Source organism: Arvicola amphibius, chromosome 8 (assembly GCF_903992535.2).
Source record: "Arvicola amphibius chromosome 8, mArvAmp1.2, whole genome shotgun sequence".
NCBI classification, from domain to species: Eukaryota; Metazoa; Chordata; class Mammalia; order Rodentia; family Cricetidae; genus Arvicola; species Arvicola amphibius.
In genome coordinates, this window is record NC_052054.1 from 49098265 (window position 1) to 49124568 (window position 26304).

Consider the following 26304-nt stretch of genomic DNA (forward strand, 5'->3'; position numbering starts at 1 on the left):
GGTTCGTTTCTCTTGGTGTTGGCTCGGAATTGTCAAACAGTTTTATTTTCTGTTCATTGTAGGGAAATAGGTCACACTTTGAGTGAAAAGGACAGTTGGTTCAAGCCAATAACCCTTTGTTCGAGTGCTGTTTGACAGTCACTGAGCAGAACATCGTTGTGTGAAGCTCCATCTCCTGACTGTCCAGTTAGTTCCTTTAGATACATTAGTCCATCCCGAAGTCATATTCCACAGAGCAGCTGCAAGGACCATTCCGTCGAAATACATCTTGCCAACCAACGTGTTCGCACCCGTAAGGGAGCCTTCTGGCCTGGCCTGAGACCCCAGCCGTCAGGATGGACGCGAATCCCTCTCATTAGCAGTTCCAACTTGAAAAGCCAACTGGGCTGATCCAACGCCACCATCCAGGAGATTCCCAAATGCTCAAAAGCCAATCTGTCCCCCCACCCCACGGGAACCTTGCCCCTTCCTCTGAGTTCCCCTCCGGTTTTAAATTGGGGTGATTGCTAGTCCGCTTTCAGATTTTCTCTCAGACATTCGGGGGCTGCTTTTATGGCTCCTTTGTTAACAGGCTGCAGTGCAGCTTTCCCCCCTTTTCTTTCTCCAATGCCTATTTGCCTGGTATCGGCTCGTCTCCCAGGCAACCGCGGGGAAGATTCGGAGCCCGCAGCGCCGGGAGGGGGAAGGGGCGGAGCCCGGCGGGATGGGGGCGGGGATGCGCTCGAAGGGAGGGGCGGTAGGAGTGGGTCTGGTGGAGACCCCGGGACCCACGCGGACCAGATGGCCGCGCCGGGGCGTGGCCGTAGAGCGTCAGGGGAGCAAGGGAGCCAATCGGTCTCAGCAGCAGCGCGGGAGAGAGCAAACGAGTGTAAACAGGCAGGCTGTCGTGTCGGACCCCCCCTCCCCCCCGCGGACCCTACTTTGCAGCTGAAGACGTGATTTCCTTTGGATAAGAAAGTACATTTCCAGCGTAGTTGGAAAGCTGGCGGTCCCCAGGAGAGAAGGTGGGGAAGAGGGTTTGAGCAAGCTCTAGATCTTACTCCCCTTTTCTGTCCCCCCCTCCACCCTCCCTAGGCAACCACTAGGCCTAATGGGATGTAGGAGAGGCCAAGGATGGGTGAGGGGGGCAGGGCTGGGCAAATGGAAGAGGTTGAGTGGGCTGTGCGCCTGCCCGAAGGACCATCTGCAAGCTTTTGGAGCTGATGGTCTTAGAGTACTGGAGCGCCCCAGCATTTTGGTGGTCTCCCTCACAGAGTTAAGGGTTACAAAAAAAAAAAAAAAGAAAGAAAGAAAGAAAAGAAAGAAAGAAAAAAGAAAAGAAGAGAAAAGAAAAGAAAAAAATTGCCAAATTCATTTCTATGAGTGAGATTTAAGAAGCCAGAAGAAGTACATTAAAAATAGGAAACTGGCTCCTGTAGCCGACTCGATAGAGGGAAAACGGGCGGTCATTCTTCATTTGTACTGTTTTGGGAGCGACGTAGTGTGTGTGACAATACAGAGTCTTACTGTGACCTCCAACCCTTTGCAGCCCAGGCTGGTCTAGAACTCATGACTCACAGGATCGGTTTCTCAAGTGCTGGCAACTAACAGTTGTGTACCACTATTGGCCAGTTCAGTGTTCCCATTTTATTCTGCTCTGAAATTTTCGAAAATGTGGAGAAGGGCTGTCGAAGTGGCACTGTAGGTAAAGGTGCTTGCTCTCAAGTCTGAAAACCCAGGTTCCAACCTAGGACCCAGATGGAGTGTAGAGAGAATCAACTCTTGCAAGTTGCGCCTGTACCTTAGCATGTACAGAGGCACATACCACCACTTCCGTCACACACAACAAATAATAAACGTAATACAATGTCTTCTAATAAAGGTAATACATGGTCTTCTTTAAGGATACACTGAGTATGTTTAAGAGATCTCAAAGTTATTTTTCCATAAAACATTAGCACTTAAATTTTAGAGATCATTTCACAACATCTCGAGGGCATGCTGTAGGTGAGAACCTTGTGATATGGGGCTTAACTTCGAACAAGTAAGAAAGGCAAAGACAGTCCATGGTCTCCTGGTCCTTATATTCAGTCTCTCGTTGGCCAGAGGAAACCTATTCTAAAGAGGCAGCAAACACAAATGCTTCTAATATCGCAATAGGCAGTAGTCACCAACAAATAAATATGTGATTTTAAATGGCTGTGCTCTGCAGTAGAACACAAGGTACTGTAAGAAAGTTTAATATAACCAGAAGAGTTAGAGACGGATTGTCTAAATCTGGCACAGAAGCGGAAGCATAAAGATGCAGTAGGGTTGAGCCAGGTGAAGATCTGCACGCAGAAGTGCAAACAGAAAGAGCCCCCAGAGAGAGAAGAGTTTGTGTTCCGACATGGGGGCATATGATGTCTTTTGAAGCAGCTAGGAGACATTGCAGCACAGAAATCAAGTACACAGATCCCGAAATCTGGAGGTCAGGGTAGCTTAAAAATAAGTATAGGGCTGGGGAGGTGACTTAGGAAGGGAAAGCGCTTACAAGCATTGAGGCCCTAGCTTCAAATCCTCAGAACCCCTGTAAAAAGCCTAGGCGTGCCTGTAACCCAGTGCTGGGAGAACATCTCTGGTATGTCCTGTCTGCCAGCCTAGCTCCTGGTTCAGCGAGAGACCCTTTGTTGAGTGATTGACACCTGACGTCTCTTCTGACCTTCATCTTTGTGCACGTGGTCTTGGACCCACACACACACTCATGCATATGGCACACTCACCTATGGATGCACCACCATACGCACAGTTCTTCAAAGAGTGCATAAAGATTAGTGAGCACTCGAAGTGCAAATGTTATCAGAATCCAGGTCATACGAACTTGCAACAGGAAGCAGGTAGGATCCAAAAATCACTGTGAGCAACTTCTGCTATCAGAGGAAAGGCAGAAGAGGAGAGGCTGAAGAAGAAAAAGAAAAGAAAAGAAAAGAAACTCCCAAGAGCAAGCAAAAAAAAATAAAAAAAAAATCAAGAGTGTGGTCAGGGAAATTTGGTAACAGGGTATGGAGGAGGAAGGGCTCCTTTTGCCAAATGGTAGTGTGCAATCAAAAAAATAAGGACTGAAAACATTACAGAAGTTACTGCCTTTCTTTCTTTTTTCCAATTGAAACCTCATTCATAGAATGAGGCTTTCCTTGAACCTTCTATGTAGTCCAATCCAAGCTGTGCTTGTGATCTCAGCGATCCTCTTACCTCTGTGTCCCAAGTGCTGGACTCGCGGGCTTAAACCGCCATAACCGACTTCCCAGAGCAGTTTTTGCAGAATGCTGAGAAAGGATGTATGTTTAGGGCTTGGTGTGTCGAGCTGCTTGACTGAGCCAAGAGTTTAGAAAGACAAGTCAGATTTTGTTATCACCTTGAATAAAGATATTGGAGCTTACTTGATAGGCTGGAAATGATTTCATAAGAAAGCAAAATGTTATAAAGACAAGAGGAAAACTGTGGATGGGTCTGAGATGGCTCAGTTGGTAAAGTGCCTATCCAGAAAGGAAAACCCTGTATTCATACACACCACATCCTTGAAAAGGCAAGAGCTGGGATGACTGGAGAGGATAGATATACACCTGCATTATATATACACATACCATATATTATATATGTAAACACATACATTGTATATACACATACTATATAAATATATGTGTGTACTTATGTATGTGTGGACACATATATGCATATATATTTATTTATTTACGACATGGTCTCATATAGTCCAGGTTGGTCTTGAACTTACTACTATATAGCTGAGAATGAGAACTCACTACTATATAGCTGAGACAACGAGAGATTTGAAGTTTGGTCGTATTTTAGATGGTATGGAAGATGAGGGATTGCGATTCGGGGGCACTGGAGGATGTTAGAGAAACAGCGAGTGCTTGTTTGAGTTGCACACAAGCTTTCCGTTGAGTAGTAGTGTCCATTACAATACTCTTCAAGATTGCCATTCACCCTCCCAACCTATACCCAAGCACGGAATAGAAGATGCACAGATTAAAACACAGACTAAAATGGTCTCGCTGGTACAGAGCTCAACTTTGCTTCACGGATGTGTTTAAAGGAGGGAGGGACACACTGTGTGCTCACCACTTGCTGCTGGGGTCTGTGTTTGGCTTGCCTCTCCCTAGACTCGGACCATTATCCTCATCTAACCAACATATTCACAGCTGGTATTTAACCAGGCTAGGGAAGAAAATGCAACACTGTCCATTGAGGGTTACCTAGTTCCTAGTGGCACCTCTACGAGCTTCAGTAATTGTCCTAAGCACAGAGTAGGGAGGGGCTTTATTATGTTGTAAAGCCTGTGTGAAACATGCACCTCTCTGCTTCTAGGATTTGCTGCAGTGTGCCACATGAACTGCCCCTGGCCCACACATAGTAGAATGTACCACATGAACTGCCCCTGGCCCACACACAGAAAAGTACTCCACAGCTTGGAAACTCAGAGTTAGATTACCTGATCTGAAGAAGCGGGCTAACATATCTACAAGAAGAAAGAAGTTTCTGGAACTCTGGATCTCCTGCAGAAATATAAGTATTCATTACAAAACCATTGTGAGCCCATGTCCATTAAGAGCATACCAGTTGAATTAGTTGGCTTTTAATATCAGAAAAGATGATTGAAGAGTAGGGTGTATTTTAGACCAGTGAGAACAAGACACAAGGAAAATTTTCAACATTTCTCCAGAACTCTGGCATTTTTTTCTCCTTGGTGGCAGGGTATAGGGGTTCCTCTCTCTAGCCCAGGCTGGTATGAAACTCACAGTACAGATCAGCCTGGCCTCCAATTCTCATGATCCTCCTGCCTCAGCTATCAGAGTGCTTGAGCCAATCACCACACTGTGAGCCACCACACCCGATCTTCTAGAAATTCTGAATCCACGCTCACCCACAGTTGCAGTTCTCAGAACAAGCTCTCCCGACCTTCCTGGAACAGGCAGGACACCTTCCCTGTGTGCCTTTGGAGAAGGTGAGTTGGTGAGTTGGGAGGGAGAGGAGGCAGGTTCCCTTTCAACTTGTTTTCAGAGATAACAGGAGGCTGCATGCACATGCGCAATCTAAGATTTTACTGGAAGGGTCAGGTTCCTCAGCTTACAAAGTTACCTAGATTTGTTTCACATTGTTCTAACATCTTACTTTGAACTGCTTTCACATGATAAAAAGCTGAATCTTGCCAGGCCGTGGTGCACACCTTTAATCTCAGCACTCAGGGGGCAGAGGCAGGAGGATCTCTGGGAGTTCAGGGCCAGCCTGGACTATAAGAGCTAGTACCAGGACAGGCTCCAAAGCTACAGAGAAACCCTGTCTCGAAAAACCAAAATAAATAACAAATAATAAATAAATAAATTAAAAATAAACATTTCCCCCTGATTCTGATTTATGTTATATTTTTCTTTTATTTTGTGTGCATTGGAGTTTCACCTGCATGGATGTCTATGTGAAGGTGTCAGATCCCCTAGAACTAGAGTTACAGACAGATGTGAGCTCCCATGTGGGTGCTGGGAATTGAGTCCCAATCCTCTAGAAGAGCAGCTAGGTCATCTCTCCAGCCATCTCTCCAGCCCTATAATGTCATGTTTAAAAGAACATATTTGTTACAATAAATAAAAGTTTGGTGTCCCCACAAGAGGGAGGATGGGGTTCAAATCTAGGACCTTGTACATTCTAGCAAGTACTCTACCCCTGAACTACATCTCTAACCCAATTAGAAGTCTTCAACAGTAGGTTGTGGTGGCGCAAATTTGTAATCCCTGGAGGGTTAGTGAGGAGGATTGTGTATTCATGGCCGGCTTGAACTACTAGAACAAGTTCTAGGGCAACCCAAGCGTCTCAATTTTTAAAAATTTAATCTTCTGCTAATCAGAACCTCAGCAAGTTTCCCTTGTTTGGTTGGCTTTTCATTGACGTGAGCTTTACATTAGATGTTGTGATAGGACAATTACGTAGAACACCATCCTGCTTAGCTTTATTGTCAACTCGACACACGAGAATTGTCTGAGAAGGGCGTCTCAGTTGAGGAATTGACCTGTTAGGGTTTGTTTTCATTGTTAATTGTATAAGAGGAGCCAGCCCACTGTGGGTAGCATCATTGCCAACACTGTGATCCTGGGCTACATGAGAAAGCTAACTAAGCGTAGCATGGTTGTTCAGTAAGCCAGTAAGCAGCCTTCCTCCAATATTCCTCGCTGAGTCCCTGCCAGACTTTGCTTAGTGATGGACTGCCAATTAAAAGAGTTAAGTGAATAGAATCCCTTCCTTCCCAAGTCATTTTCACCAGAGAATTTTATCAGAGCAAGAGAAAGTAAACTAAAGTAAACACTGACTTCCATTTGCTCACCAGATAGAATAGGACACAGCTGCTTTCTACCAGGCCCTGGGCAGCAGAGGACAAACATGAAATTTACCTGGGAGTCTTGTATATTTTCGAGATACTCCCAGGCCTATACATACAATGAAAGCACTTTTCTCCTGTTAAAAGGAAAATGCAATTGCTTTGACACTTTACAGTTGTGTGTGTATGTGTATCTGCTTTTTTTTTTTTTTTTTTTTTTTGAGACATGGCCTCAGATATCCCAGACTGGCCTTGAACTCACTATGTACACTACACATCCAAGGATGACTTTTAACTTTTGATACTCCTGCCTTCCCCAACTCAAATGCTGAGTTACAGGCATGTTCCATTTATATCTTGTAATTGCTTACTGTGATTTTTGTTGTTATTGTTGTTATAGAAACTGTATTACTTAGGGCTGGGGAGTTGGCTCAATGGTTAAGAACGCTGGCTACCTGGGCTACATAATCAGTTTGGGGCCAACTAAGAAAAGACATTAATGGTGGGACATGCCTTTAATCCCAGCACTTGGGAGGCAAAGGCAGGTAGTTCTTTGTGAGTTAGAGGCCAGCCTGGTCTGCAGAGCAAGTTTCAGGGCAGCCAAGACTACACAGAGAAACCCTGTCTTGATTGACACCCCACCCCTGCAACAAAAAAAAAGTTGAATTAACTCCCACACTCAAGAAATGGCCCCACCCCTCACCACAGGTGGGGAAACCAACTCTGATAGCTAGGGCATTTGGGAGCTCCTCTGAGGTTGGCAGCAGTGACCATGACTGACCAGCTCAACTACCACTCAGGCCCACAACCAGACCTGGGGTTGGCCCACCCTAACATCTATCCCATCTAGAACTTGCTGGAGTTCATGAAGGGACTGATCCTATGAAACAATATCCTCAGACTCTCCATGACTTGGGGCAGCCTTGGAATAATCCGAGAGGATTTTCAATGAGGATATAGTGATGACGGTGTACCAGGAGCTAGACCCTGGAATCAGACCAGAGACCCATTGCGATGGACATTTGCAAATAAAGCTGGTTGAACGAAAGGGTCTACGGTGTGACACACCATGGCTCCCAACACCACCAGGACGAAAGGAGAGCTGGAGAAGCAAGAAACAAAAGAATTTTTGTTGCTGTTTTGTTTTGCTTTGTTTTTTTTTTCTTTTAATTTGCTTTCTTGTTTGGTTTGGTTGTTTTTTTTTTTTTTAATTGCCATGTGTGGGGCCACTGCAGGAAGGAGGAGAGGATATGGAGGGACTGGGAGGTGAGCAAAATTGGGGTATATGATGTAAAAGTCCCAAAAAGTCAATAAAGAAATTATGTTAAGTGAACAAAGGAGGACTTTTGGTGGAGCTTAGTAATAGAGGCTCATCTGACATGCACGATGAGGCCAGACTCAACAGAATCCATTCTTGGGCCTCAGAGAATGCATCTCTCTAGGGGCAAAGCAGTGCTTCCATAGTGGAATGACACCATCTGAAGCAGTCAGTTGATTTCAAGTTCAAAGGTCTGAGAGCATGTTGTAGCCCTAAACAATTGACTTGATTCCTCTCAGCCAGTTTCCTTCCTTCCTTCCTTCCTCTCTCTCTCTCTTTTCTTTGTGAAATGTGAGTAGAAATTCTTGCTTCAAAATGTTAAAATTTAACATTTCACAGGGAGGTGGTGGTGAACACCTTTAATCCCCGCATTAGGGAGGCAGAAGCAGGTGAATATCTGTTCAAGGCCAGCCTGGTCTATGTAATGAGTTCCAGGACAGCCATAGGGAACCCCTGACTCGAAAAGCAAGCAAGCAAACAAACAAACAAAAAATCTGACATTTGTCAAGCATGGTGACACATACCTTTCAGCCAGCAATCAGGAGGCAAAGGTGGCAGATCTCTGAGTTCAGGGTCAGGTCTGAAGACCAAGTTCCAGGACTATATATATACAGAAAAACCCTGTCTTGGAAAACCAAAATAATAATAATTTGATAGTTCAAACTAAGAATATAGCTCAATTTGCCGAGTACTTGCCCTGAATGCATGACACCGTGACTTTAATCCCCAGCAATCAATCAGTAAACAAAACAAGTTCCAGCCACCCACTATTTCAAGTTGGTTCAGAGACTGGCTATAGTGGCACACACTTGCTACCTAGCAATTGAACCAAACTCGAGGCTGAAGTGGGATGTTTTAATTTGCCTGGGCAGTGTACTGAGGCCTCATATCAAACTTAAAATATTAATAGTACAGAGATTTCTAAAGGCAAATGGGTAGCAGCAGGAAGTTTCTTGTTGAGATTTGGATAAAACAGGCAGGAATATGAATGAGCATTCTGAGACAATTCAATTTGTAGCCAAGGGCCTAGCATGTAGAAAATCCCAGGACGCACTGTGTTTTCTTGCGAGTGTGTAATCTGAAATAAGGAGGATTGATCGGCACCTCTGGAATGAGTGACTTGATAGGGGAAAGGAATTGAACCCATATGGAAAAGATTGGCACAGCCATCATGCAAGGGCAGCAGGCATATATCCAGGAGGGTTCTGTGTTAAAGAAAAACAAGGAACACCTAACTGTTTATTTGTAAAGGAAATACTTGAAATGTACCTCTACTTCTCTTTTCTCCTGGAAAGCATTCTCGAAGAAATTTAAGGTAACTGGGATTATCAAAAACCATGTGTGAAGAGCAGATGAAGTCCAGATTGAATTTGCATTGTTGATATGGGCACAGCCATGTCAAGGATCCCAGTGCCTCAGCCCCATGGCAATGGTATAGCTTTCACGGATCAGGCTTAGAGAAATGGCAAAGCCCTCCTCTGTTTCAAGCACCACTGATTGCTCTTTAGTTAAGACCAGTGTCCAGCAAGTATTCACCAGAACCACTCCTCTGCATGTTTAGAGCTTTAGGTTGCTTCTCTGCAGAGACCCCCCACCCAGACTAGCTAACCCCTCAGTGGTGGTTTGAATGAGAATGGCCCCAATAGAGTCATGTATTTGAATGCTTACTGAGTCCTGCTCCCCCACCCCCGAAATTGGTAAAATGTTTGAGAAGGATTAGGAGGTATGGGCTTGTCACTGGGGACAGGCTTTGAGGCTCAAAAAGTCCACATCATTTGTCATTAGCTTCTCTCTCTGCCTGGTGCTTGTGGAGTGGATATAAGTTTTCGTCCACTTCTCCATTGTCACGCCTGCCCACCCACTGTCATGTTCTCGGCCATGATGGTCATGGACTCATTCCCTGAAAGTGTAAGCAAGTCCCCAGTTAGAAACTTTCTTCTGTAAGTTGCCTTGGGCATGGAGTTTCCCCATAGCAACAGAACAGTGACCAAGCCACCCTCTTGCTTGTGCTGTACATAGTAAACACTTACAGAGCTGGGGTTATGTAGCAGGTGTCTTCTATCCAAGTGGTCACAGCCTGTGGGATCCCAGCTTTTCTCTATGAGAATCCATCATTACTTCACTCCTTGTCACCCCAGCTGGGTTTCCAGGATGACATCATGCAGGTCATGGCAGCCCTAGAAAGCAAAGCTGTCGTTGAGGCTGGTGATTTCATCTAGTGTTGACTCTTTTTTCTAGTCCCTCTCTCTCTCATGAGAAAGGTGGATTATATTTCTTAATTAATGCCAGTTTTAATTGACATTTAGACATTTATTATTAAGCAAACTCTATAGCCCTACATGAGGCTTTTCTTTAAACTGTATTTTCTTACTCCGTGGCTCACATATTTTACAAGGCAGAGCTGCTTATCCTCCCTTGAACAACTCATCAGAGCCATAGTCAGGAGAGCCAGCAATGGGGTATTAATGGCAAACAAATTTACAGAAATTTTCATTATCATATGTTCCATCCTCCCAGAAAATCCAGATGGGGTGATGAGTTTTCTTCAGATCCTCTCCCTGCCTCCCCCACCCCCAGTGTTAGTTAAAACTCTTGTTAGCAACAATGTATGAATAATATGTTTACTCCTGAATTTTTTAGGGAAATAGCTTGTTACATGTATGCAAATTTTATTTTTGTACGTTTGCTCTTCTTTCAGTTTTGAATAAAACTGTTGAAAAGATAATTTGTAATAATTACAATCCTCATAGTTGTTATTATTCTCATCATCAAAGTCTTTGAAATATGAATACACCAGGGGGCAGAGCTATGGATAACATAACAGTTTTGGAATCAAATAAACTAAGCTTGGAGTCCAGGCTCTGCTATATTCTTACTTGGAATTTGGCGCTAGGTGACATTTTCCCTCCATGAAACTTGAGAAAAGTAGGGGTATTATCTCTTAGAACAGAGTTTCTCAACCTGTAGGTCGCCACCCCTTAGGTGGTCACATGACCCTTTCACGGGGTTCACCTAAAACCATTAGAAAACACTAATATTTGTATTATGATTTATGACAAATTTATAGCAAAATTACAGCTATAAAGTAGTGATGAAAATAATTTTATGCTTGTGGGTCACCACAACATGAGGAACTGTATTAAAGGGTGGCAGCATTAGGAAGGCTGAAAACCACTTTCTTTGAGCTTTGAGGGATTGATTCTAAAGATTATATCTATATCTATATCTATATCTATCTATCATCTATCATCTATCTATCTATCTATCTATCTATCTATCTATCTATCTATCTATCTATCTGTCTATATGGGAAGTCCTGTTCTATGAGGACTGCATCATTAAATGACTGTAAATCTGACTCCAGTGGTAAGGGTGGAAGAATTAGTATAGGTATGAAAATGCCAATTCTACTGGCATTTGAAGACCAATGTCTACATGTTGGTAAAAACTGTCTTCTAGCCACTTCCCAGCTCCCAAAACAATATAAAATTCATTTTACGACCAGAGACATAGGGAAGCCTAAAAGGGGGAAATCCCTAGACTGCTGTTACACCATGGTATGAACAGACACCCGACTAAATGCATTTCTGTAGGGGAAGGGTTTGCTTTGCTCACACTTTGAAAGGGTAGCACCAGGTGGGAAGGCATGGTAGAGGTCATGGCGCTCGCAGTGTGTGGCTAGGACTACTCAGAGGACCATGAAGCAGGAGCCTCTGCTTCTCTAGCTTTCTTGCCTTCTGTTTTGGGGACACTGGACCACTGTATGGTTTCACCCATTCTCACGTGGTCTTTTTTGTCACCTTAACAAAGCCAGAGTCTTTTGGGAAGAGGGAGCTTCAACTGAGAAAATGCCTTCGCTAGTTGGCCTGTGGACAAGCCTGTGTACACTTTCTTTCTTAGTGATTGATGCGGAAGGGCCCAATCCCTTGTGGATGGTGTCACCCCTGGATATATGGTCCTGGGTTGTATAAGAAAGCAGGTTGAACTAACCTTGGGGAGCAAACCTGTCAACAGCACTCCTCCACAGCTTCTGTTTCAGCTCCTGCCTCCAGGTTCTTGTTTTTAGTTCCTGCACTGACACCTTTCATGATGGATTCTAATTTGAGAGGTGAAATAGACCCTTTCCTTCCATGGTCTTCATCACAGCAACTGAAACCCTAACTAACATGGAATCTCCATCACTCTGTTAAACCCCTCTGGGACATTTTCACAGAGACACCGGAAGTGATTTCAAGCCCAGCCAAGTTGACGATGAGATGAGGATTAATCATCATGCCAGGTTTAAAAAACTCCTTGCCCTTCAGGCTCAGGAACCTTAAAACAAAAACACTTATCAGGTTTAAATCTTATAAATCTTATTCTCATCCTATAGACTCCAGCTGTCAACCAATTCAACAAATAATGTTCAACCCAGACCACTGCCTTCCCACGCCAGGGTGACAGTGTTAGTTCTTTTGTAGCTGTTGTTGCGCACACTGCACGGGAGTGAGGGGGATGTTAGTTACAGACTTTTAGGTCATGCTTATATAGAAAAAGCAAATTTAAAAGTTGCATTGTGGAAATGGAGCTCATAACAATACCCATAAAAACTCTCAGTGCCTCTGTGTCTGCTGAGCCTTTATGAGACCTATAGTTATAGTTCATATGTAAATACAGAAAACGGAGAAGGGGAATGTGAATGGAAAAGAAGTTTGGGGTTTTATAACTATCCTGGGCTTCTGTCTTACCAAGACATGCTGTATAACATGGGGACTCCTTAACACTATACTTTGAAAATTCTTATTTATTCTTTTTGGCTTCCCTCGAGTCAGGGTCTCAGGCTGGCTTCAGACTTCTGGCAGTCCTCGCCTCTGCCCCTGCATCTGAGAATTCAGGCACGTACAACCATGCCTGGCTTCCCATCAGAACTGTGGTTTTGTTTTTTTGAAACAGGCTGTTTATGTAATCCTGGCCAAGCCTCAGACTCACTGCAATCTTCCTGCCTTTGCCTCCTCACGTGAGCTAGAGTTTCAGACTTGCATTGCCATGACTAGCTCTCTCTCTCTCTCTCTCTCTCTCTCTCTCTCTCTCTCTCACACACACACACACACACAAACATGTGACATATATGTGTGTATACATGTGTGTGATGGTACATGAGTTCTTTTTCAGTCTGTTTTCTCTTATTGAATCTGGAATGCTCCATTTTTCAAGTAGGCTGGCAGCACTGAAATAGTCCTCTCAGTATCTATTGAACAATCTCATCCTCTTTAAATACCCAGGTTAATTTTCATTGTTCATACAGAAAATGTTAAAAAATATATTTGATGAATATCTTGGTTATTTAAAAATTCCCTATTATATCATTAATATTTATGTATATTTTTGTCCACATCTATAAGGCTTCCTGTAGGATGGGCTGTGTGAAACAGTACGATTTTAGTCAGGTGTGGTGGTCTGTTACTGTCATCTCAGAACTTGGGACACAGAACTAGGAAGACCTACTGTGAGTTCTAGACCAGCCAGGGCAACATAGCAAGACCCTACCTTAAAATAATTCTGGCACAGAGAAATGACTGTTGTGGGCATTCATTGCTCATGCAGAGGGCTTGCAATGTTTCATTTCTAGCACCCGTGTTGGTCCAAATACAATCACCTGTAACTCCAGCTTCAACGTCCTGATTCCCCTCTTCTGTCCTTTAAGAGCATGTGGGTATACTCACACATACACACACACATAGACATACACACACACACACACACACACACACACACACACATACACACACAGACACACACAAAGCAAAGTTAAACAAAAAGAACTTAGAGACCTAGTGTGCTGTCACACACTGTTAATATTAGAACTCAGGAGGCAGAGATGGGGATCTCTTAGTTCCAGAAGAACCTGATGTGAGACCCTGTCTTTAAAATACTTTTCTTTCTTTCTTCCTTTTTCCTTCCTTTCTTTTTCCTTTCCTTTTCTTTTTTTCGTTTGTTTTCCAAGACAATTTCTCTGTGTAGCCCCGGCCTTAGCCGTCCTGTCACTGACTCTGTAGACCAGGCTGGCCTCAAACTTACAAAGATTCACCTGTGTCTGCCTCCTGAGTGCTGGGATTAAAGGTGTGAGCCACCACTGTTCTGCCAAAATACATTTGAAAAGATTTTTTCCTTTTGAATTTAAAGGAAGTAGGTTTCAGTATATCCATGGCTCCTGTCAAATTAACCCAGCAAATCCCGTGAAAACTGAACACGGGTGAAAATGCATTTTTCCAATTCCTTTATCAAAACTGCCATCTTTTGATTGCTAATTTGCCTTGTGTCTGATAGGAAATCACAAAATAATTTTTTATATTCTCTTTTTAATTTTGTTCATCATCGTTCTTTTATTTTAGTGTTGGACTATTTGTTTTCTTTTCATTATTGATTTAGGGAAATCTAGTCCTTATACATGGTAGGTAACACCCAATATAATTTCTGCCATGTGTTGTGAATATTTCCTTTTTAATATCGTCCTTTAACATGACATATATCATGCTTTGCTAAGTGGAAATTTAGTGTTCATTAGTAAACATTAACCTTAAAATTTGTAATTAATTAATTTATACATGTATTTGCGTGAGTTTATGTGTACCACATGTAAGCAGGTACCCATGGAGGCCAGACCAGGCTTTCCAGTGCCCTGGTACTGGAGTTACAGGTGGGTATGAGCTGCCATAAGGACTCTGGGAACCACATCCGGGTCCTCTGTTAAGAGTACTGTGAGTTCCCAGCTGCCGAACTGTCTCTCCAGCCCCATGTAAAAATCTGAAGTCAGTCACGGAAAACAATGTAGTCAGTTGTTTATGTTTGTAGAATATTAACTAGGCAAAGATGTGTTCCGTTTGCATATGCGGCAGGTTATTACTTTAACTGTGTAAAGGTGTGTTACATTTGTTTAACATGTAAGAATGTGTGTAATTATGCAAAGATGAGTTGCATTTGTTTCACCTTGCCTGCCCACGGCACCTGATTGGTCTAATAAAGAGCTGACCAACCAACAACTAGACAGGAGAAAGGATGGGGGCCTGGTGACCAGAGAGAATAAATAGGAGGCGAAATCTAGGCTCAGGAGGGGAACAAGAGAAGAAGGAGGTGGAGAGAATGTGGGAGACACCTGAGGCCAGAAGCCAGGCAGCTGCCAGCCAGCCAGGCACACAGGAGAAACAGGGAACGATAAACAGAAAGAAAAAGTTAAAAGCTCCAAGGCAAAAGGTAGATAGAGAGAAACAGGTTAATATAAGTTAAAAGAGCTATCCAGATGAGCCCAAGTTGAGTCAAGCATTCAAAACTAATAATAAGTCTCCATTTCATGATTTGGAAACTGGTTGGTGGCCCAAAAGAAAAAGCCTGGTATAGGTTATGGCTTCTGGTTCGGTTCTCTGTTTAGGAATGACTTTGCTCTTTAAGACTATATATGCTCTTCTTTCTTGTTGTAATTTTTATATAATTATCCATTTAACTATTTATTTTGAAATACAGCATGAAGCAGAGATCTCACTTGACTTTCTTTTCCCTTGTGCCTGACAATTAGCCTGACATGCTACTGTCAGTATGTACTAGCTTCTAGAAAAAAACATGGGTTTAATTCTGTTTGGCTGAACTTTCTGCCTGTTCTTACATTAGTACAGTTTGATTAATTTGTAATATATGATCATAATATATTCTGATGTCTAACACAGCTTTTATTTTACTTTTTTTAATTTAAAAATTTTATGTGTATGTATGTGTTGTCTGCATATATGTCTGTGTACCACTTGCATGCCTGGTGCCCACGGAGGCCAGAAGAGGATGTTGGATTCTCTGAAACTGGAGTGACAGACAGTTGTGAACTGTCGTGTTGGTGCTGGGAATTGAACTCAGGTCCCCTGGAAGAACAGCCAGTGTTCTTAACCACTGAGGTATCTCTCTAGCCTTGTTGTTTTGTTTTTGTTTTTGAAGTCAGTATTCAACTGCATTTGTTATGCACAGTTTTACTTTAGAAAGATTTCTTCTCTGACTATTCGATGGGGTCATACTGAAGTAGTTAACTTACATAATATCCTTAGATGCATAATATCTAGTTTTCCCTTGAAGCGCATGACAGGACTCTGAATGCATCCTTAAATATGGGTTTAGGGCTGTAATTGTACAGTATGCAAATTATTCCCAGGAAACATATACTTTTTTCTGTTATTTTAAAGCCGATTTCTTACACGTGTGCCACAAACTGGAGGATGTGACCGAGGCTGTCAAACTGCAGTAGCTGACAGCAGCATTTCGTCTAGGGCCCCAGCCTTTCAGGTGCTGCCGCTCGTATGGGACGAGCTCTACCAATAGTTCCCCTTATTGCTCTCTCACAGGCTCTTGAGGAAGAACATCCAGAACAAGTCAGTAAGCCCTAAACTAGAAGACAATAAACCCACATGCAGTTAAATCTCTCAAATTCTACCCGAGCTCAAATAAGTAGCGTCTCTATTGACAGGAACTTGTGATCTTGTCTTTCTTTACCCAATGCGTATGTAAAGGCTTCAGCTGGCTGCAAGCTCAGCCAAGTTTTTACAGTGTTATTTTCAGATTTTTCCTACAAAATTAACTACCATCGACCGTCTCATTGATAGGTTTTATATTTCATTAAACATGGAAACCCCTAGCCTGTATTGTTGAGCTAGAATTTATTGTCTGTCCTGAGGTGGCATAGGGGGCCATGGAGTTCTTTAACCACCCTCAATACTCACGAGTGCTACAACTGTATCAGGAATTGTCAGGTTGTTGAGATTTGCTTACGGAATATCCTGAGCCAGAGTAAATTTATGAATTTCAGTTAACAAAGTTTGAAATAAGGAAAACTAGACAGTTATTTTAACAAGTTTAAACCAAGGGCAGGGAATGAATTTGATGTTGATGAGTGCGCTGGCTATCATCTGTATGGGAGACTTACTTCTTTTCCTGGAATATACAGAAGCCTGGGACTCACATTAAGGTCGTGTATACCAATTTGTTCACAAGAAGAACCCTGAAAGATTGAACCACCTATGTGTCTTCATCACGATTTCTTTATTCAGTCAAGAGCTCCCTGTGTCACTCAGGCTGATCAACAGTGCACAGCAACCTCCCCCCTTCAGCCTAGCAGGTGTTGGGATTTCAGGCACAAACCACACCCACAACATCTCCACTCTATTCTTAAGCACTAACATTCACAAACAAAATACTAGTTAATGCCTTTAGGTCAGAGCATATACAACACTATTTTTTTTAATTTAAAACCAGAAATTCATAGAGTAGCCAGCTCACTTATATGTTACTTCGTCAAAATTAAAGTTTGCAAGTGGTAGATATATAGCTTGCTCTAAATAGGAAAGACTTAGGGTATGCATTGCCTGAGAGATTCAAAGGCAAGAAATTGCTTGGAAGAGAGGCCAGTGGAACAAGTAGATAAGGAAACAATGTGAAAACAGGGCTTTGAAGGGGGTGCGGGGATTGGGGGTGGGAGTGGACTTCCAACCCCCTGTGAGGCAGTTATCAATTGCAGGAGCAGGCCCACATGCATCAAGTAGTATCCAGATTGAGGATTTTTGCACACCTGTTTCCCTTGACAATTACCCAGATGGCAAAGCCTCTTCTACATCTACTGTTTGGAAGCCAAGTGGAGTTCCCATATCTCAATGACTGGGCTTGGCTGTGGCTTTTGTGTAGGTAGACACTCTGCATCCATATACACAGACATTACACAGAGTACCTTTGCCTTATACTTGTGGTACCTGTGATTGTCTTCCGGTGCAATGGATCTTGGGAAGACGTGGTACAGGAAGTGATCTGTGCCAAACATCACTCCTGCTCTGTGCATTACTATTCTCTATCCAGAAAATGCTTTCATTTTCAAAAACAGAAGCATTAAAAAGGGAAGGTTGTATGTGTGTATTTGTATGTGAGTGTGCTCAACTATGTATGTAAGTATGGAACCAGAGGCTGATTTCAGGTGTCATTCTGTACTGCATTATATCTTACTGTTCATTTGTTTTTCAAGACAGGGTTTCTCTGTGTAGCCCTGGCTGTCCTGGAACTCATTCTGTAGACCAGGCTGGTCTTAAACTCAGAGATCTGCCTGCCTGTACCTCCAGAGTGATGGGATTAAAGGCATGTGCCAACACTGCCTGGTTCCATTTTAGTTTTGAGGCAGAGTCTCTCATTGAATCTGTGTCTTACCCTTTACCTAGACTGCATGGCCTGGGATTTATTAGTCTCTATTCCTTCCTTCACCTCCAAGTTCTGGGGTTACAGGTACACACTACAACACTCAACATTTATGTGGGTCCTTGGAATTCCAACTGGGGTCCTCTTGAAGGTGCTGCAAAGGCTTTATTCAATGACTTATCTCTTTAGCTCCTAAAAACTATAACATCCTCAATAACGCAGGCAAGACTCTCTACTGTCTTAGTCATTGTTCTATTGCTGGGAAGAGACACCCTGATCAGGCAACCCTGATAGAAGAAAGTGTTTAATTGGGGGCTTGCTTACAGTTTCCGAGGTTTATAGTCTCTTATCATCAAGGTCGGGAGCATGAATGGCGCTGGAGTAGTAGCTGAGAGGCCCAGAGAGTGAGAAACTGGGCCTGGCCTGGCTTTCAGAACTTCAAGGCCCACCCCATGAGACTCACTACCTCCAACAAGACCACACCTCCTAATCCTTTAACTCCTACCAAAGAGTTCCACTCCCTCCGACTAAGCTTTCAAATATATGAGCCAATGGGGCGGGAGGGGGGCATTCTTATTGGGACCACCACAAATAGGTTTGTGGTTTGTTCATTGCTGAGGTTCTGTTCATATGAGACCTGGGCTCCACCAGGCAGGCTTCCTGCGCTCGGTACAGCTGAACCGGTAGGCGTGCCCTTGGAAGCTGGTGCCTGGCCCCAGAGGCTGGAAGCAGCCCTCTCGGGGCGGCGGTGCCCGAGCTTTTCACTGAGAAAACCAGTGCGTCTTTGGCTGACCCATATCTTCTCTATTCGAGGACTTTTGGAAGAGAGCTTCGTACAGCGTAATTTGCCTGCTTGGCAGTCCTGTTTCTTTTTCAGCCAAGAGGCAAGGGGTTCATCAAACCTAAGTTGAACCTGCAGCTTCGCTTGAAAAAAAAAAAAAAATCACAGTGGTTGATGGAGGAATCAGCAAAGTCTTTGAACTTCTCAGGCAAGCCAGGCAAATTATAACTTGGTTCTTGACTGAAATATGAGTTTCCTTTTGAACTGCTTGGCATCCTGAACAGTTCCCAGGCTTCCATAACCAGCACCAGCGGTGTTTTTGATTCACTTTTATAGATGATGTTTCTTGTTTCTAGCTTCAATTTACATCTTATTCTTACTTGAATAATTAGGTGACATACGTCTAGTCAAGCTAAATAAAGTCAAGTAACACAAGAGTTAGCCAGTGTTTGCTGAGGAATCATTTCATGAACCCCAAATTGTGGTTTTGTGGTCAACAAAGCCCCAGCTCTCATTCTGATCAAATGTGACAGAAATTCATGAAAATCTGTGAATCATCTTTAACTATCCTTTTAATAAAGTGAAAATTTGCTTTACCAATCTGCATATAATTTTATGTGCCTCTGAGTTTAGCAATGCAAACTACTGCTGTTAGTCAATGGTTCTGTGGGTCGCGACTCCTTCGGGAACCCTCCATCTCCAAAAATATTTACACTGCTATTTATAACGGTAGCAAAATTATAGTTATGAAGTAGCAATGAAAATAATTTTATGTTTTGGAGTCACCACAACATGAAGAGCAGTATTAAAGGGTAATTAGGAAGGTCGAGAACCACTGTGCTAGATTCTGTCATGAGAGCAACATTGTGCCTAGAAACCTGAAGAGGGTGGCATCCTTATTGTCCCAGATCTGGGTCTAGTTATAGCGTACCATCTTTTTTACAGAAGGCAAGAGCGCCAACACCTATCTCTTAGCCTCCACTTGAGATATTACCCACAGACTTTCTTGCTTACTGTTACTCTTACAGATAATAGAACGTTGAGGTACTCCCGAATTTCTAAGTTGAAATTCCTGCAGCACAGCACACAAATGTACAGACATCAACTAAAATTAGTGCCAGGCGGTGGAAGCACACACCTTTAATCCCATCACTAGGGAGGCAGAGGCAGGCGGATCTCTGTGAGTTCGAGGCCAGCTTGGTCTGTTAGAGCTAGTTCCAGGACAGGTTCCAAAGCTACAGAGAAACTTTGTCTTGAAAAACCGAAAATAAAAAAATAAAATAAAATAAAGATAATTAGCCTGACAAAGCGGCTCATAACTGAAATTCCAGCACTTAGAAGGCTGAGCTAGAAGGATTTATCCTAGTTCAAGTCAGGTTTACTCTATACACTGAGTTCTAGGCACGCCCAATTTAGAGCAGAACCTTGTCTCTGAAAACCATTTTAAATAATAAAATAAATAATTATTGTTCTGTAAATACTACTGAAAATTGGCATTTTTTTCCTCTTTTAAAATAATTTTAGTGCATCCATGGAGTATGTGTGTGTGCACACTAAACCAGTGCACACTGGTGCACACACACCCTGGTGTAGTTCAGAGTTCAGAGAACAACTTGTGGTTTGAGTCAGTCTGGGGTAACAGACTGTTCAAGTTTTTTTTTTTTTTTTTCTGGGACAATACTTTTTTTGGTTGGTTGGTTTTCCAAGAGAGGGTTTCTCTGTGTAGCCCTAGCTGTCCTGAAACTAGCTCTGTAGATTAGGCTGGCCTCCAAATCACAGAGATCTGCCTGCCTCTGCCTCCTGAGTGCCAGGATTAAAGGTGTGTGCCACAACAGCCTGGCACTATGGGGCAATACTTTTACACCAGGGCTCAGCAGGATTTTGTGAGACGCGTTAGGTGGTCCCAAGCATGAGTGGGCAGCTTACGTAGCTGCACCGAATACCACAAGCGAGATTACTTAATAGACATTGATGTTCTTGCACTTCTGGACCTCTGAGAAAGTAACCAAACCTGGCCTCATGTAGGTGCCGCCATTACTTGGCACCCCTTGCTCTACTCCTGCCTCAGCTGCCACCCACACCTGACTTTCTTCTCTCTTCACATTTCTGTAAGCCCTCTTGTTATAAAGCCCCTAGTTATTAGGTCGGGGACACACTTCAGTCTAGTATGACCCTGTTTTAACATAATTACCTCTACAAAGACCTACAAGGGTCACATTCCGAGGTTCTGAGAGGAAATGAACTTTTGGGAAACACCATCAACACACAACGGGCCACACAGTGTCTGTTGTAACAACTCTTTTACAGTAGCAGAACAGTCTCAGGCTGCATCCCTGGCTGACTTGAGACTGGCTATATGACCAGGCCAGAACTTACAGAAAGGCTCCTGCCTCTGCCCCCTGAATGCTGGCAGTAAAGTCTTTCTTCTGCTTTTTTCCCCAGCAGTTCAACAGAACACTCTTGGTTTGTAGATGACAGTATTCGTGAGCCGACAGATATTTCTTCCTACTTCTCATAAACGCAGGGGCCAATTCCTGAGCAAACCTGTTTGTGATTTACATTAAGAGACTTTCACTGGATAACTCCATGTTCCCGCAGAGAGGAAGCCAGACCAGCCCTCCATGAGGCCTATCTGGCAGCGTCATTCCGTACTGTTCTTGCCAAACTTCTGGTGAGGATTTAACTGTCAGGGGTAAGGAGTGATGCAGGCTTAAATGAAGAACATGACCTAAAGTTTTCGTGTTAAAGGATTAGAACATTTCCCACTGGGCTTGGTGTTCACTCTGCCAAAAGTTTGAGTATACTTTGGGGGAGATTTTAAATGAAAGGCATCGTGTGACTCAATGCCACATGGCATTCTGGGAAGATGTTCTCAATCCCTAGACACTCTGCAGAGTCCAGACCCTGAGCATCTGAAAGGACTTTATCTTTTATGCTAAGACTCACAACGGCATCCAGGGCCAAACAATTCTAAACTCTCTGTTTACTGTGCAAATGGCTTCTAGTAAATGGTATACAATATTATATATGAAATTATTGTTAAAGGTTATAGTTCTGTGGTTGACTTTTCTAATTACAGAGGAAATATGTGCTCACTCTAGATGAAAACAATGCCAAAATGAATAATATAAAAATCAAAATTCCTCATAATCCCAATTCCCAGAGGTAATTTCTAAGAAGATTCTGGTATTTATTTTTCCAACCATCTTCCAGACCACGTGATTGCAAAGGCAGGTGAATGGATACGTACGCAATACACATTTTACATGGCTTTAAAGAGATTTTAGGACAAAGCTCATGAGCGCAAAGAACAAGCTTGATTAGGGAGGTGTTACAGCTAATTACACCCTGAACTTCCCATACATTGATAGGAAATGTAGTAGTTGGGCTTCTCCTGGCTAAGGCGAACATCATTTGGATTTGTTTTACTTCTAGTAAGCGAAGAATGGCGTGGCATATACATGCACAATGAAGTCTCATTATACAATGTAACCTTGGGTTCTGCTATAGGCAATATAAGCAGACATATACTTGGTTTACCATCTATAGCACATGTCATTAATAGAGCTTTCATCGTGCTGATAACTGGAAAATTCTGTGAGCTAGCCTCGGTTTGACTTAGGAAAGACTTCACTGTCAGGATTTCAAGTACATCTTATAATGATGACTGTGATTTGTGGACTTAATAGCTCAGAGAACAATGGCTGAATTATTCCCATTCTTAGACAACATGGACATATTTGTGTGAGGAAAGAGATAATCCTTTGTTTCTATGCAGAAGTTAATAGGCAATCTTCACACGTAGAGTGTGTCTACCATATGACAACATATTTTATTACTAGTATTTAGGAGGTAAAATGGGCTTTAAGCAATACATATCAAGACAAGAATCCATTCCTTGTGCTATCTGTAGTGCCTTAGGAAACTTTTCTCTCTCTAAGCTCACCCACCCTCTACACCTTTCTTTGTCTCTTTATATTAACCTTCAAGTGTACCTTGATGGTTGCCAGGCTGTTAAATGTGCTTGCACATTTGGGTAGGAGCAAGGTTTAGAGAATGGAATTTTAGAGAAGAAACTGCCCATGGAAACATTATGGTGGTGGTACAGATCATGACGTACATACACATGCAGCGTGGACAGTTTGATGGGCTGTGGGTAGTGTTCAGTGTGAAGGCTAAAGGATGCCAGGCAAATGGGTCTCGAGTACAGCAGCTCTTATCCAGTAAATTTCTTCATGCACTGAGCAGTGGTCAAGAGCTCACCATGCATTGAGAAGTGGCCAGAGCCCTCACCATGCACTGAGCAGTGGCCAGAGTCCTCACCATGCACTGAGCAGGGGCCAGAGTCCTCACCATGCACTGCGCAGTGGTCAGAGTCCTCACCATGCACTGGGCAGCACCTGGAGTCCTCACCATGCACTGAGCAGTGGTCAGAGTCTTCCCTGTGCACTGACCAGCAACCAGAGTCCTCATCAGTTCCATACATGAGCTTCGTAAAACTCACCAAGGAAACTGCACATCATTTCTAGTGCTGTTCAAGAGACAAATGTCGTCCAACTTAAAAGTAACAAGGTCATGATAAATATTTGGAACCTATCTCAGTCCATTTGGGCTGCTATAACAAAATATGTGTATTACATAATTTATAAACAACACAATTTTGAACTTGGAGGGGACATAGCATTCCAGCCATCAGAAAGTCCAAATTATGTAAGAAGCTCTCTAAGACAACAAAAGACACAAAACAATTATGACTTAAATATCTTATGTAGTGGTCCAGCTATCTTGAATAAGCTTTTGATATGGAACATTAGAACAGTACAGTTATGTGATTCTAAAAAGGCTTCATTGATCTGCAATGTAACTTTATCAATTCAGTGTTACAATGATTAATGTTACCTCCTGTTTCATTTCTAACGGAGTTTGGTTGTGAGGTTACTAACCAGTAAAGGAATAGTCTGTAATGTTGTAACTCTTTAATTATATCCCACTTCTTTGTCTAGACAAAAATGTCTCTTATTCTCAATATTTTGCAATTTTTGTATTTCTGACATTTTTCTTTCTCTTTCTCTCTCGTATGTATGAGAGTTTTGCTATGTATTCTAAGCTAAACTTGAACTCACTTTGTAGCTCAGACTAGCCTCAAGCTTTCAAAAATCCTTCTGCCTTCTATTTGTAATATGTCAAGCTTAAATGTTTTTTATCATCATTCTTAAATAAGAAATTATGACAACTTCTTATACTTCATTCCTAAGAATGACTAGATAGTGCCCTGATGTCTTCATGATCTTTTGAAACTAGGATTAGCTCTTTCCAACTAGGTGTTGTGATGCATGCCTGTAACCCTAACACTTGGTCAGCTAAGATGGGAGGATCTTGGGTTTGTCAGCCTGGGGTATAGGAAGACAGAGGCTCAGAGAAACTGGGAGTAGGATAATGTGGAGTGAGAGAGAAAGAGCCTCCCCTGGTGTGAGTCACAGAGGAGTTACTTGAAGAAATTTCTGTAACTGTGACCATTTTAGGTCAATGTATCTGTTAACCTTTGCTAAAGAAACAAAACCACACCCAAGTAACAATGGTTTGAGTAAATGTTTATTATTTCCCTGTTTTTGTAGGTTAGTGTGATTGGGGTGGGATGGTCCAGGGTGGTCACTCACAAACACACAGTTACACACACACACACACACACACACACACACACAGGGAGAGAGAGAGAGAGAGAAACATACACACAAACACGCAGATACATACACACAAACACACACATACATACATACTCTCACACAAACACACACACACATACACACATGTGTAGGGTCTCATCTAGGAGGTCTGGGTGGTAAGGATGGCTGGGGCCTCTGGTATCATTCTGCAGCTAGCCTGGCCTGGTTCATTAGGTTTCTCAGCAGCAAAAATAAAAGGGGGAGTCCCATAATGCAAGATCTTTCCCAACTTTCCACACAGTTCATATTTTTCTAATATGTGATGGCCCACAGCAGATGGCAAAATAAAGCTCAGAGTCGAGGGTAATGATATAGGAGCTACATCTGCAGCATCAAGGGGCTTGGAGAAATCTGAAGTTGATCCCAGCCAGCTACTGTCGAAAGTCTTCTTTGTGTCTGGTAAGGCTGAAACTTCTGAAGAAGATAAACTTACATCCAATAGTTGTTGTAAGGAACACACCTATAAAACTTGAAGAAACCCATTCGTTTCAAAGGTTGGCTTTGAAAAAAATACAGTATCTTTTCTCTGCTGTGTTACAGGTCACAGGTGTTTTCCCGTATGTTGCTTTATGAAACCTTTCCAGGCTTCGTGAGCAAGGCCCCTGAACTTGATCTTTGAATGACAGATATGTAAACACATATATGTCCATGTTTTAACACTTTGACTTTTTAAGAGAAGTAAGACTTGAATTCAGTTCATTCTTCCTTTGAAGGTAGGGTCTCTGTGAGGGAGCTTTGCTCTCTGGGAGGTCTGGAACGCACTGTGTTGTGGCCGAGGCTGTCCTTGCCCCTGTGATCCTTCTGCTTCTGCCTCTTCAGTGCTGGCATTACAAGCATGCACTGCCATGCCCAGCTTTGAATTTAGAGTTAGTTTTGTTTTGTACATTAAAATGTAATTGCATCATTTTTCTCATTCTGTTTTCTCCCTTCAGCCCTTCCCATGTACCCTTTTCCCCTTGCTCAAATTCTTTTTCTCAAATTCACAGTCTCTTTCCTTTAACTTTTGTCATTCTCTCCCTGTCTCTCTGTCTCTGTCTCTCTCCTAAATGTATAGATACAACCTTCTCATTGCATATAATGTGGTTTGTATGTATATGATTTCAGGCCTGAGCACTTGGTGTTGGAGAACCAGGAGGTGGGATGACTCTTCCCTAGGGAAGACTGTTCCTCTCTCCGCATGCCTTTCTGGCCTGGATTTCTTTTTTTGCACGATTAGGACCCATGGAAATTTTTTTCCTTATTATTATGTTTAATTGTTATTTAAGACAGCATTGTGTACTTTTGTACCCATCATGGTCTTAAAAGTTTGACAACTCTCCCTGTCTCTGGCCCTCAGGTCTTAGGATGGTAAGCTTGTCCCACCATGCTTGATTCTTCTTTTAGTTGAGTATTTTGTATTTTGTGACATAGCTATGTGCCCCTGGGGTGTCCCACCAGCTAGTTCCTTGGGCATCTGCAGAGAGGGAGCCGAAAAAGGCCAGATCCTAAAACCATACTCATGAATATCTTGCATATCACCATAGAACCTTCACCTGGCGATGGATGGAGATAGAGACAGAGCCCCACATTGGAGCACCGGACTGAGCTCCCGAGGTCCTGATGAGGAGCAGAAGGAGAGAGATCATGAGAAAGAAAGTCAGAACTGTGAGGGATGCGTTCACCCACTGAGACGGCAGGACAGAACTAACGGGAGATCACCAAGTCCAGTTGGAATGGGACTGATGGAACATCCGACCAAATCAGACTCTCTGAAAGTGGCTGATGGTGGAGGCTGACCGAGAAGCCAAGGACAATGGCAATGGGCTTGGTCTCTACGACAAGGACGGGCTCTGTGTGAGCCTTGTCAGTTTGGTTGCTCACCTTCCTGGACCTGGAGGGAGTTGGGAGGACCTTGGACTCAACATAGTGTAGAGAACCCTGATGGCTCTTTGGCCTGGAGAGGGAGGGA